The 14,703-nt window shown below is 38.7% G+C and overlaps 2 protein-coding genes across 4 annotated transcripts in view; one reads left to right on the top strand and one right to left on the bottom strand.

Annotated features, from left to right (window-relative positions):
- The window catches only part of DOCK2 (dedicator of cytokinesis 2), a 386,088-nt gene that overhangs the window by 156,362 nt on the left and 215,023 nt on the right, over positions 1–14,703 (top strand). The gene's annotated exons all lie outside the window — the stretch shown is intronic.
- The window catches only part of INSYN2B (inhibitory synaptic factor family member 2B), a 119,187-nt gene that overhangs the window by 8,165 nt on the left and 96,319 nt on the right, over positions 1–14,703 (bottom strand). The gene's annotated exons all lie outside the window — the stretch shown is intronic.

Genomic DNA, 14,703 nt, shown 5'->3' with positions numbered 1-14,703 from the left:
ACAAAACACATTTGCAGAGCTTTTGGTCTCATGGAGCTTTTCCTCCTCATATTATTTATTCCAGGGAAAGTGTTTGGATATTGGAAGACAGTTTTCTAGTCTGCATTCTGTGTAGGGGCATAGCAGCATTAGTTTACCTGAGAGTATGGCAAGGGTGTGTATGTTTCTGTATCATATGTTTTGCACTTACTCACACCTTTGCTTCACCTTTTCATTAAGTCCAAAACAAGCTTTCAGAATTTTTTGGCACAAAAGGATTATATTCACATCGCAGTTGTTCTTGCTTCTGTCCTCTCCCAGCAACTATAGTTCAGATCATGTGCTCGTCTTCAGGGATCTTGTACATGAGGGTAGTTTTTGTTGTTTTGTGTAGTCTATGTATACATTAACTTCCATTTTAAAAGCTAGGAAATGCAATTCTTCAAAACACAAGGAATTGGCCCAGTATTGCTTCACAATACAGTGGTGCCCACATAGCGACGTTAATCTGTTCCAGGATTAACGTCGCTAATTGGATTCGTCGCTATGCAGGGGGAACCCATAGGAACGCATTAAACTCCATTTAATGCGTTCCTATGGGGTGAAAACTCAATGCTATGCAAAGATTCCCCCATCCGGCCACCATTTTCGCCACCCGGTAAGTGAGGGCAGGGCGCGAAAACGGAGCGGGCGGCCATTTTTTCTTCCGGTGGCCATTTTGGAACTGCCGATCAGCTGTTTTTAGAACATCACAATGCGAAGATTGGTAAGTGAAACACTTACCGATCATTGCAATGCGATGTTTTGCCATTCAAAACGTCACAATGCGATCGCATTAGCGATTGCAAAAAACGTGTCGCTATGTGGCTTCTTTGTTAAACAGTGCGCTCGTTAAGCGAGCACCACTGTATTCTAACTGCATTGCCAGCAGGAAAAGGGATGTTGTTCACACTTGTTAAAAGATAGACATGACATTTGCTTTGTGTTTGAGTGAGAAGTGGTTAACTGATGAAAAAAGGAGTCAGTTTCTTAGATTTTCTCTTACTTGGAGTCTCTTTGTGAATTGTAGTGAGCACAAGAGGTTATCCTGTAGACCATCTTGACGGCTGCCATTGGTGTTGTTGACATTTGGATTGCCCTTTGCTATGTAAAGTTTGGCATCCTTTTTCCTGCTGGCAATGCAGGCATGACACTGTGCAACAATATTGGACAATTTCCTGGGGTTCTGAATTGTGGATACAAAAGCACAATATTCCATATTAATAAACCAGATATTTTTAAAGAGTTGAATTGAGTTAGGACTTAATGGTCCTAGAAAAGTGAGGTGCACTGTTTAACTGTGAGATCAATCAATTAAAGATTTAAGTGATTTACAGGTGAGATCTGGTTTTAATTGGTGAGGTCAAATGTAATCAACAGAGCTGTGATTTAAAGACCCACTTGTTTGTTTTTTTAGGCTGTTTAGCTGAGGTGTAATGCTGTAATAGGAAATAAAACAGAAAATAAGATGACCTTCTTTCTGACAATATGGGAACATTAGTTCATGGCATTAAATTTAAAGTTATCTTACACTTACTTCAGTACTTGAAAAAGTCTCTGAAACTGAAGTGTTGTTTATATGCAAATATATTTAAATTAGTTCACCAGTTTGCAGTATATGAATAATTCAAAGTTCTCTAATGGTTTGGCAGCCTTAATAGAAATACTTTACTATGACACTTATAATCTATTTTTCTCCTGCCTGGCTAGTTAAGTCTTTCAGTTTGAGGAGGATAGTCTAGCAAAGCAACACTGTCTAAAGCAGAGTTGTCTACAGAAAACCAGAAGATGCACAGTTGGTTCTTTGGGGATCTGCTGTAGGACATGAGAGTTCTGTGACATACCATAGAAATGATGCAGGCCAAACTGTGTGACACACAAATAGCTCTCTCTTCCAGCAGAGGGGAATGGACAGGGTGCTTAGGAGGAATAGCTGCAGGGGTTCTCTTTGCCCTGATTCTTCTGGGGAAATTGGTTGTTTTGCTATATCTAAGGATAGATCCAGACCTGGTAGAGAATAAATAGTAATGGTCTTAGATTAACAGAAACCAGTTTTGATAGCTAGCAGGAACACTGTTCTATCATGTGTGACAATTTTGGAAGCCACGCACTAGTTTCTGGAAAGAAGATTTTAGAAGGTAGAAGTTATAACTGCAAGCAGCAAATGAGACTAGTCTTAAGGGAGAGGTGATGAAGAGATTTTGGCAAATACAGTGCAGAATGTCAGCAGAACTAGATGCAAAGGCTTTCCCTAAAATTAACCAGTTATCACAGGGCTGCTTCACCATCATATGATTTCTGAATGAAAGCTCAAATTGTGAGGTAAGTGTTGTTAATGAGCATCTTACTAAGAAGTTTATCTAGAGGAGGAATAGTAAACATATAGTGCATGTTTTGCACACTAATGCTCATTTTCCTGATCTTGAAAAGCTTCATATAATGTTTGTGACAGCTTAAACTTTTCTCCTAGATTCATGAATTTTAATATCCTCTCGCTGTACCAGTGTGTTCATAATTCACTAATAGTTCATGTATTCCTTGCAACAGCTCAGAAGAGGTCACAAGTTAAAACCTATAAATTGTGGAGGGGAAAAAAATCTGCAGTTGAAATTCAAAAATATGGGGCCAGATTATCAAGGAGATAACCAATGAGCAACTAGATGGCTATCAATCATCAGTTTCTACAATCAAATAAATCACATAATCTTCCAAAAATGGTTCTTGATGGATTTTGTAACATCAGCATACCTGGTGCAGGAAGAAGTTCTCAATTGTGATTCAAGGAGTTAGATTCCAAGTAAAATAATATTATTAATGTGATAGAAGTTCTTTTTTATATGGATTATTTAGACTACAAAAGTCTCTGGTGTGCCTGCTTTACAGATGGAAGAAAGCTGCAAAAGCTATCAGTCAGCATCTTCTTGAACAAAAACTTCCATAAAGCACAGCACATCCTAAGGAGACCACACTTTCATCACACATTATGATCCACTTATCTCTTGGGAAGTCTGCATCGACAGAAGCAAAACAATTCAGTGTTTTCCTGCCCTCTTATGTGGCAAGGATGATTAATAATAATAATAATAATAAATGAGTACTGAAACAGCTTGCATGTCTTATCATAGAACATATTTTAAAACAGAGTATATCACAGCACTGGAGAAGGAAAATGTAAATGCATCAAAATCTCTCAACAGGCCACTTAATAAATGATTCACAGCAAACTGACAGTTCTTGGACCATTAAAAGTACTGTTTTACATTTTCAACTTTCTTCGAAACACAGCGCACAAGCTTCCACCATTTAAGTGTGGCCAGAATTCCTGAGGTATTTTTCTGCTGGATCCTTCTCTTTCCACCAGTATTTGTGGTCCTACATCCTTCCTGCACACTCACCCTCACACCCCATATAGCTACAGAGGACTACGCTGGAGACGAGGGAAATGAAAGGAATCCTGATTCTACTAATATCCAATACAGAAGTAGACCTCATCATCTTGGTCTATAAATCTTGGTCAGATTAAGCCTGTGGTAACAGAGCAGTATGCCATTTAATTTAACATAAAACAAATTATTTATGACTATTACAAACAAAATTAAAAATACAATGGTATAAGTTCTTTTTTTTAAATGTGTATACACCTTATATACCAAAATACACTTATATGGACACGGTAAAACACAGTACAAATCTCAGAAGGTAGAAATGGCCAGTAATTTAAGAGCTCACAACTCAAACTTGTGGGCATTGGGAAAGAATGTTCTAATTTTTCACCTCGAGGTAATTAAAAACTTACTTGTTACTGCTAGCAAATAAATCAAGCAATTTATTGTCATGTTATCCATTTGCCTTAGTCACAAATAGTGACTCCCTCAGCATGTTTATCCAGTTAATGTAGTTTGAACCTAGCTGACTATAAAATACACACAGAAATACAGTTTCTTAAAATTATGTGCAAACTAAATTTCCTGCTTCTTTCAGATCTTACCATTAGCATCTTTAACAATTCATACTTGCTGACCCTCTGAAGCTTAAATAATGAGATGGCAGATTTTCCCTTATGTTTATAGTAAGCATAATTGCAAGTCTTAAGGGTATATCCCTTCCTTTCTCATTAATGTGATTTAGAAGAAAACTACAGTTTTGTTTCTATGGAAACATTGATCCTTGTAACTCCAAAGTGCTATACAGAGAATTTAGCGCAATGAATCATGTTAACATCAATCAGAGTTAAATAATGCAGGGACATCTAGTGTAGTTCCTGTGATGCTTTAATGCTTCCTAAATAACTTACAGAGCAAGCCTATGCATGCTTACTCAGAACTAAGTCCCAAAGTATTCAGTGGGTCTTCCTTGTAGGAAACAGGGTACAGAGATGCATTTTAAGTAAATACGCATAAACTTCAAATATGCATTGAAACACAATGTTTGCTTGTTCTATAATTTCAACCAAAGATTGATTGTTCGCTTTATAAAAATTAACATAAGCATTGGCCAATGTCGTTGTGTACAGTCTCCTCTAATTGGCAAAATCTCAGGTAGAGCATCTTTCTTAATTGGAGTTACTAGGAACCAAACCAGTGACTGTATCTAAACAAAACTTTACTCTTCCTTACATTGAAATTGATGATATTCTCACACTAAGGATACCATCTCCTGTCTTTGGTTATTTCACCAGCTGGCTTGTGCATTACGTGGCTTGCTATAGCAGTTCAGGTATACAGCCAGTACAAGCCTGGAGGACGGGGAAATCACAGGAGTCTGCACATATTCTTCTATATCAGTGGCTTCCAACTTTTTTTGACACATGAGATGACTCCCTTTTATAATAGTCAGGTAACCTGCAATCACCCCTCCATCTTTGCAAACAAAGGCATTTTTAGTGGGGGTAAAAACACCCCTTCTCAGAAGGTAGAGGGTTATTTCTTCCCTAAAGGGCCTGTTTCTCATAAATACACATACACGTTAACTTTAATATCCCACTCCAAAATGTCAAGGAAGAAATTATTTGACAAGGACTACAACAGATATAAGGTGACCCGTAACACCTCCCCCCCCAAAAAAACATTTTGCAACCCCCTTGGGAGTCATGACCTCCAGGCTGGGAAAGACTTTTCTATAAGCAAGGAAGGTCTGAGCTGGACCTCACTGTTCATGTCTTTTCAATATTCATGATATCTGCAGGGAAGAATTTACTTCTTTTGTTCCCAAAGAACAGTTTGCTTAACTATCCTCAGCTAGGAAATAGATCACACTGGTTCAAATTGTGATCAATTTCTCTGTGTGATCAGGTTGGAGGCAAGTTACTCAACGAACTACATGTGTTCATCGTCGTTTAGTCATGTCCAACTCTTCATGACCCCATGGACTAGAGCACGCCAGGCCCTCCTATCTTCCACTGCCTCCTGGAGTTGGGTCAAATTCATGTTGGTTGCTTCGCAGACACTGTCCAGCCATCTCATCCTCTGTCGTCCCCTTCTCCTCTTGCCTTCACACTTTCCCAACATCAGGGTCTTTTACACGGAGTCTTCTCTTCTCATGAGATGGCCAAAGTACTGGAGCCTCAGCTTCAGGATCTGTCCTTCCAGTGAGCACTCAGGGTTGATTTCCTTTCGAATTGATAGGTTTGTTCTCCTTGCAGTCCAGGGGACTCTCAAGAGCCTCCTACAGCACCACAATTCAAAGGCATCAATTCTTCGGCAGTCAGCTTTCTTTATGGTCCAGCTCTCACTTCCATACATCACACATGTGTTAGTTCATTGTATTTAATAAACACATGCATTAAATCAAATAGTCAGATTCTGTTTGTATCACTGCTTTGTAAGCAATGCTGAGTGTGATTTGATTTTTAGAGCATTTGCTTCTAGACTGTTTTTCCTTGCAGACTGAAGATCAAACTGAATACACTTAGTATGTGCTCCCTCACAAGAGCAGTGCTCCCTCACATTCATTTATCATAGCCCATGCTTTTTCTTAGCTCTGTCATCTTGCATTTAGCCATACTATGTTTCTGGTTTGATGGTAAAGCTTCCTTTACAAGTATGAATGCTGAGGAAAGTCTTTGGGCATTGCCAGAAGGAAAACAATTTTTTCCTCTTAGACTAGCAGATTCAGATTAGCAGATTCCTCTTTTCAGAATACCAAATAATCAGAGCTTGGAATATCAGTTTTTAAAGGCCTAAATGGCTATGAGTTTACTTAGGGGCCTAAGAAAACCCATTTAGTTTAAATTAACATTAGTGGGTAAAGTTTTAAGTTGAAGTGTAGGTTCAACATTCAGTTACTAGTTGTGAAGAAAGCTCTAGGGGGAAATGGCATATGTTACATCAGTCCTCCGATGGCATTTTAAAATTTTCTCTAATCTCATGTTATAGTTTAGCTTTCCCAGCTCTGGCACTCTTCAGATGCCTTGAACTAAAAAACTCACACACAGTTCAAGTGCTGGCTGGGGTTGATGAGTTATATAGTCCAACATATCTAGAATGTGCCATGTTGAAGAATGCTGCCATAAGGAACGGGTGTAAGAATGGGTTCAACTAAGCTATCTGGCTGATCTCTGTCTCCCTTGCCTTCTTTCCATCTCCATGCCTAGCAACATTTAAGGTATTCACTTACCCTTCAAAGTGCCAGCTTCTCAAAACTCCCAAACCCAAACCCAGCTTAGCCAACATGATTCTCTGCATTCCTCCTTTCTCTCAAATTAACACTGGCAATCAGAGAATGAGACAAAGTGAAATTAAGGCTTGTGTTTCCAAGCTGATGCCTATTTCCTAGATATAAAGTAATCAGAAGTGTAATATATGCCATTTTCCCCTAGAGCTTTCTTCACAACTAGAAACAAAGTTTAATCAATTTTTAATTATTAGTCCCTGCTTCTGAGGTTGCTCTCGGATTGTACAGCTTGCTCCAGGCTACATAGTCTGGGAATCAAGCTCCTGATCCCAATACTCCAATCTCTGAGCTTTCTGATTTTTAAGTCCCCTTCATTCCCATTGAAGAGAACAGTGCAAGATGAATCAACTAATCAAACGACTTCATCTTTTCTCTCATTATTTCATACACACACACACACACACACACTCACACACACACTCACACACACACACACACACACACACTGGTGTTGTTGTCGTGATCAGCTCCACCCTTCTCCTTATCAACAGACTCTTTCTATGTGTAATTAATTGAAACACTTTCAATTAATTTCTAATTATAAATTAATTAAGACATTAAGTTGCCATTGTAATTGTGTTTGGCCCTTGTTGAGGCAAAAATTAAAATATTACCCTAATTATGTAAAAATAATTAATTTGTTCTAAAGCTTTGCAAATAACTGCCATCATAAGGATAGCTGGTATCATAGTTTAAACACAGAATTTAAAAACTGACCCAAATGCTTTCAAGCAGCCTTATTGGCCTATGTAATAGAATGAGGAAAAAAACAACAACAGTTTAAATGGTTTGGGAAGGAAAGAGATCACTAAAATCACAAGGCGCCTGAAATGTGAAGGAGCCTTTCTAATGATAGGTACTCTGTGCCCTAGAAGATTTTCATACAGCATTGGGAGATAAAATGAAGCAAGAGAAAATGCTGGGTTAGCTTTTCTGCAAGTAAAGGTGCAAAATTAATCAAAGAGGAGCATAACTAGGGCTCTTGCTTTTCAGCACTGAATCCAAATGGCAGGCAACTTAAAGTAAAAAATGTAAAGCACTCTCTCCCTCCCACTCCCCAGCCCCATTAAACAAGCCCTGTTGCCAGCAAGGAGAGAGGGGGGAGTTTACCAAGGAAGAAGTGACAGAGAATGTTTCTGTGAAGGTTACTGTGCATAGGCTTCCTTGATCAGGAACTGAACGTCCTGCCTGGTTACAAAGGGAAGCAGAACCATCTCCAGTCCTGCAGACAGAAATACACTATGGAATTGCATGTGTGAGAGGAATTGCATGTATATCAGTTGTTTCTTTTACCCATAGTTCATAATAGAGCAGGGACAGAAGACTAAGCATCTACTGCAAAAGTAAAAGGGTGGTAGAACTCCAAAGCAACATGAGTAGCAACTCTTGGGTCAGGAAGGCAAAGTGGTCAGAAGGAACAGTCTAGAAGGTCCTGTATTGCCTAGTCAAGACGCAGAGAACCCTAATAACAGTTTGTTTTTGTTTGCTTGCTTTAGATTATTTGGATAAAATATTGTCTGGTGATAATTCTTTTCTTTTACATTTCCTTTGATCCCCCCCCCCCCCGAGAACTTTACTTTTTAATCCATGAGTTTATTGGAGTAGGGAAAGTGTAGGTTCTTCTGCAGAGGGAAGCAGGAGGAAGCCATAGTGTTTGACAGGTTCCCAGTGCATGCCCCCATAGCAAAAGAGGCAGGAGCATAATATTTCCATAGGCCACACGTTATACTGCAGATCATTATTATGTAAAGCAGTATTGTGTAATTATGTGCACTTGAGTCTACCATATCTAAACAGACTTCTAAAAATTCATGATGCCCTCTGTTTTTAATTTGGCTGTCATCACTTAAGAGTTTTTGCAGGAAATTTATTTATTTATTTATTTATTTGATTTATACCCTGCCTATCTGGTCCCAGAGGGCCACTCTAGGCAGCTAGGACCACTCTAGGCGGCTAAAGTAAAAAATGTAAAGCACTAGAAATCCATCTAGAAAAATGATGCATAATTAATAACGGCTTTGACTATTGAAAAGAATAGTATTTTGAAATTACCACATTCTAGCAATCAGGGTTAAGGGCTTTTTACAGAGAGTATAATTTCAAACAGAACACAATGCTAACAGTGTTATATTATAGCTAATGGGTTTAATTACTTAGTATATTTCCTTTGTTTGTTTATTCCTTTTGCAGTATTTCATTAACAAATGAGGCTTGCCAAAAATATCAGGCTGATGTGTTTCTGTGGCATCTTCTCACTTGTTAGAATGTGTGCTTTAGTTCCCAAAATTGCTCTCCACTGCCTCACCTCTGTTATCTGATTTGCCCTCACCTTCAAAGTTTTCCATTCCTCTTATTTAAAAATCTGTAATTTGTCTCAAGACTGTTACTAAGTGTTACACTTTGTTGTTCCACTTGTTAGTGTGTCATTTTCTTCTTTTTTTCTTAGATTTAAAATGCTTTTGTTCTAATGCCTCTTAAAAGTTGATTGTGTGTTTCTTTTCTAGCCTTGTCTGTTGCATTTTTAATATTAGACTTCCAATTTTACTTCCCTTTCTTTTCAGATTTCTTCTTCCCCTTCAAACATTTTCTTTTTAACAAAGCTGCAGTGGTTGGAAATAGCTGGCTGCAGTTTTTCAGATATCTAGCCTAAATTACATTCCTGGTGTGACAATCGTTGCTCTAATTTTTACTGAAAATTCTCTCCCATCATTTTTCTTTCTGCACATTCCTTTTTCTGTTCTCAGCCTTTTAGCTTCATTCATCACTGTCCGTTTTAAGGAACCTATATTTTCCAGTGGCGTTGTCACTTCTCTTTTCTTCTCTGCAACTCTTTCAGTTACATTATCAAACAGAGACACACAGACTGGAAGAAATGGATGCTCCCAGTCTGCTCCATTTTGCAAGCAACTACCCAGTGCTACAGAGTATCAGGTGCAGCAGTCACACAACTTTTTTAACATTCCTTCTCTTGGGACACAGGACCAACAAATCAAAATGAAGGGAAAGTTAAGGCAAGTTTAAGAAATCATGGCAAAACACAGTTGTGCCAGTTTTACTTAAGCTTCTCTCCAATTTTGGGAAAATACAAGGTGTCATTTCCTGCAGATATAAATCAAATATTTTATTATAATCAGTAAGTATCCAAGACAAACTGTCTTTTCCATATTTTACCTTATATGTTCATGCTATTAAAAATCAAGTGCCAATCCAATGTGGTATCCCTTTCCTTAAATCTCTGTTCCCACTATCTGCTGTTTATTTTCTTCAATGACCCATATTGTAATAGGGATTCACAGAAATGTTACTTTCTGGATCATATCATTTATTTGCTTGTTTGCTTATTTTATTTATAGGTCACCTTTCTCCCAATAAGGGGACCCAGAATTACTTAGCCAAATTAGTCACTGGCTATGTTGGCTAGGGGATTCTGGGAGCTGTAATCCAAGTAATAAAATTTTTGCACTCTCTGTTTTCTTATAAGTAGATACTGTATATATCATTTCTTATGTATATTTACAGATATAAGACCTATTTCAGTTACTAGGAATGTTTGAAACACTTTTTCCTGAAGTGCAATATTCATACTTTTAAGCTCAGACTCAATAACAGCATGCAGATGCTTTTAATAATTTAAATCCCCCTCCTTTGTTTTTGCCTACTCTTTCTTCCCCCACAGCAACAGCTATTTAAGCTCCCAGAAGCCTCTGGAAGATAAGGTGGAATGCATGCTTCCTGAAGGCCAAGGAATCACAGAATTGTAGTATGATAGAATGTAGAGTCCCAATACTGGACTGAATCCATTTCCTCTGCTAAAGCAAGAAATGCAGTAAGATGCATAATATCAGAATTTGGAAATATTCGTTCTGTGACCTGTGGTTTCTATAATCTCAAAGATTCCCACAATTGCAACATTTACTCATTAATCTTTAATTTACATATCAATAGGTTGATTTACATATCAATAGATTAAACTGTAGTTGATATCATTAATTGGCTAATCACATAGAAAGGCTTGTTTCTTCACATAAAACAATATGTTCAAACAGTGACCACATGTTTTGCCTTATGACTCTGGTTCTATAAGGTCTAGAAATTTATTTTAAAAAAAGAAAGCTGAGAATCCAGGTTAGCTAATCCGTTAAATGCACATATGGAAAAAACTGAACCAACTGTGTTATATGGCAATCTTAGTAGCATCTAATAAGATCTATTATGAATTTGTTTGGCTTCCAGAACCCTGCTCTGGAAGTTTACATCTGAAGCATATTTATTGAGATGTAATGAGATACAGTGCTAGCTGGATAGTTCAGTGAGTAAGGCAGAGGTTGGGAGTTTGATTCCCTACTATGCCTTCTGGGAGAAGAGTCAGTCTGTGTGGCCTTGGGCAAGGTGGACAGTTTCAGCCCCCTAAAATGGAAGAACGGAATGGTAAACCTTTTTGGGTGTTCTGGAAAGGGTTGCCATTATTGATTGATTGATTGATTGATTGATTGATTGATTGATTGATTGATTGATTGATTGATTGATTGATTGATTGATTGATTGATTGATTGATTGATTGATTGATTTGATTTGATTTGATTTGATTTGATTTGATTTGATTTGATTTGATTTGTATGCCGGCCATCTGGCAGCCCAGGCGACATCATGAGTCAAAATTGACTTGTTGGCAAGTAAGTATTTTTAAGTGAGATACAGGGAGGAGAAGGAAAAAAGGAAACTTTCATTGTGAGAGAAAGACAGCTTGTTTGGTAAGATTTTTTCAATGAGTGAAGCTCTGAATAATTTTTTTAAGTCTCTAAGAGATCTAGTGAAAAAGAGCAGTAGAATACCAGAAAGAAGTGTGATGCTTGGTTTTGAACTAATTTGTCCAATTTTATTTCCCAAACAGAAAAACTGCCTTTTATGTCAATGAGTTTTGATGTCGGATGGGTGCGAAAACACAAACACTGAGGCATGAAATAATGTTCATATTAACACTAAGAGGCAGGAATATGCATGAAATGGGGGAACAGATGATAAAGTAGGAGGACAGCTTGGATGCCTTGGAAAAGGGAATCAAGGAAGTTCAGAGAATCAAACAAAGCTGCTGTAAAAAAAAAAAAAGGATAGGTTTTGTTTCATTACACGTCTAGACCAAGCATGAGTTGCACACAGTTAAACTAGCTCTCTGTATGTGGGCCACAACTGAGAATTATTAATAGATGTTATTTATGCTTTTGTTTCGAGATGGGCACAAACTGCCAGTTTGGCGTTTCATGCCAGCTTGGACAATGGCCAAACAGGCATTCTGTGGTTTGGGCCTCACCCCCTCTGGCAGGCACCTGCTCAAAGGCAGTGCTCACAGGAGGCAGGGCAGGGAAGTTAGGGGGCTGCTTCTGAGTGGTCACCCCCCCCCCGGAGGGGGCAGGATACTGAACCATAGAAAACCTGTTCAGACAGCTTATGAACCAGTATGAACCACTAAACTTATGTCTCTCCCATAAACTCGTAGAAAAAGCATTCTCAAAGAGTTGTTCTTTGCGGCATGTATTTAATAACACAAGACTTCAGAATAAATGTGATCGTGCAAGAGTATGTATCTTTCTTTTTCCCCAATACATAGCAATTTCTATCAAAAAATGTTAATCATATAAACTTAACAAGGTTTAACATGGTCCTCTCAGGTTTTTAGAAATGTATTTGTTCAGGTAGCTAGTTTTTGCCTGAAAGTTTAACTTAAGAACATTACATTATTGAAAGTAGTAGTTTAAAAACATGATTATCAAGAGAAACATTAACCCTGTTAAGAACTACAACACAGTAGTTCCCCCCAAACATTTTTAAGTTATTTTTTTATTCACACCATGCAAACAGGGATATGGAGATAAGGTTAATGAAGGAGGGCATAATTACAAATCAAGCTACAGTTCCTACTCTTTAGCTTGCCCATATTACCCTCACATGTCATTGTCAGCAGGATGTAGATCATATCCCTTTATATTTTTCTAGATATCCTCAAATTATGAAGGTTAAACCAGAATTCCATTTACTGAAGCTATATGGATTCTTCCTCATCTAATTTCTTATTTCTACAGTGCTAAATACCAGATTTTGTGGTACTTCCCACCTTTAGCATAAACCTTCTGGGTGCTGAATATTTCTAGCTTCAATTAGAAATACTTCGCTAATTTGCCTGACACGGACCAGACATTATAAAGTCATTTTCTGGTTTCCAGTCACTGCCCCAGACCAGTGGTGTCGAACTGTGGCCCTCCAGATGTTCTTGGCCTTCAACTCCCAGAAATCCTGGCCAGCAGAGGTGGTGGTGAAGGCTTCTGGGAGTTGAAGTCCAATAACATCTGGAGGGCCACAGTTTGACACCACTGCCCCAGACCCTTTGTTAAATATTGACATAATGTTGGCCAGTATCCAGTTTGTTGGCATGGAGATTAATTTCAATGATACGTTGCATGTTTCAGCAATTTCTTATTTAATTTCACTAAGGACTAACATTGGGCATAAAATGAGGCTTCTGACATGCATAATTGAATAACATGAGTTCGGTGGTTTAGATCAGTGGTTCTTAACCTTTGTTACTCGGATGTTTTTGAACTGCAACTCCCAGAACCCCCAGCCAGCACAGTTGGTGGTGAAGGTTTCTGGGAGTTGCAGTCCAAAACTCCTGAGTAACCCAAGGTTAAGAACCAGTGGTTTAGATGAAAGGAACACATGACAGTTGACTCCAGGTTGGGAGAAAAACCATAATGGAGGGAAGGTCTGAAAACTAGCCAACTCTCTTTAAGTGTTCTGATATCTTCCAGGTATACAACCTTCACATATGCATTTCATAATATTGAACAAAACAAAATAGCACTACGCTGTGGATGTGAGCAGTGTGAAACTTTAAATCAGTGGTTCTTAACCTTTGTTACTCAGGTGTTTTTGAACCGCAACTCCCAGAAACCTCAGCCAGCAGAGCTGATGGTGGAGGCTTCTCGGAGTTGCAGTCCAAAAACACCTGAGTAACCCAAGGTGAAGAACCAGTGCTTTAAATCACTATGTCAGCCTCTTCTCTTAATAAGCTAATGGAACATTTGTAGTACTAAATAGTGGCTAAATTCCTGTTATTTCACAAAGTAAGCCACAATAGGTTAGGCCGATTGAATCAGTGGAGATTTGGTGAGCCAACTCCATTAAGTTGTATTGATTCATATGGGACTACTTTAGTGTAATGTAGTGAATTACAACTAGAGTCGGCCCATTTGAAACTATGGAACTTACGGAGCAATTGACTCACCAAATCCCCACTGATTCAATGGGTTAAAACTACAGTGGTGCCCCGTATAGCGAGGTTAATCCGTTCCGGATTAACCCTTGCTATACGGAATCATCGCTAAACGGGTAGGGGAAAGGTATTGGAACGCATTAAACTTCGTTTAATGCGTTCCAATACCTTCGTTACTTACCCGTTCAGTGAGGATTCCAGGTGCCGGCAGCCATTTTCGCGCCTTCGCTAAGCGAGGGCAGGGCGCGAAAACGGCTGCCGGCAGCCATTTCCGGGCTTCCGGCGGCCATTTTGGAACCGCCGATCAGCTGTTCGGCGGCTCCAAAATGGCCGCCGCAATACCCGATCTTCGCAATGCGGGTTTTCCCCATTGCGAAGATCGGGTATGTTTCCGTATAGCGATCCCGAAAAAGGGATCGCTATACGGAAAAATCGCTATACGGTGCACTCGTTAAGCGAGGCACCACTGTAGTGTGAATTACTACACTAAGCGACAGGATTTCAGCCTGTATAGCTGTACTTTTTCTTTGGGGGAATAATTCCTTGGTTCTGACCTTGCTGTTTTTGAAATCCGACTCGGAACATTTTTCCTATATTAGAAATAAAAAACATTTTCTGCCACACAGTGTCTTGCATTATTTTTTCTTAAGTTTTGTCCGCACCAAGGACACAAACCTTTGTGGCAAATTAATGGAAACTTAGTCATTGGGGTTTCACCTTTTGTTCTTTTTAACAGTATAGCAGTA

Source organism: Pogona vitticeps, chromosome 2 (assembly GCF_051106095.1).
Source record: "Pogona vitticeps strain Pit_001003342236 chromosome 2, PviZW2.1, whole genome shotgun sequence".
In the NCBI taxonomy this organism is placed as follows: Eukaryota; Metazoa; Chordata; class Lepidosauria; order Squamata; family Agamidae; genus Pogona; species Pogona vitticeps.
Note: the sequence above shows the minus strand (reverse complement) of the source record. Positions and strands in the feature narration are given on the sequence as shown.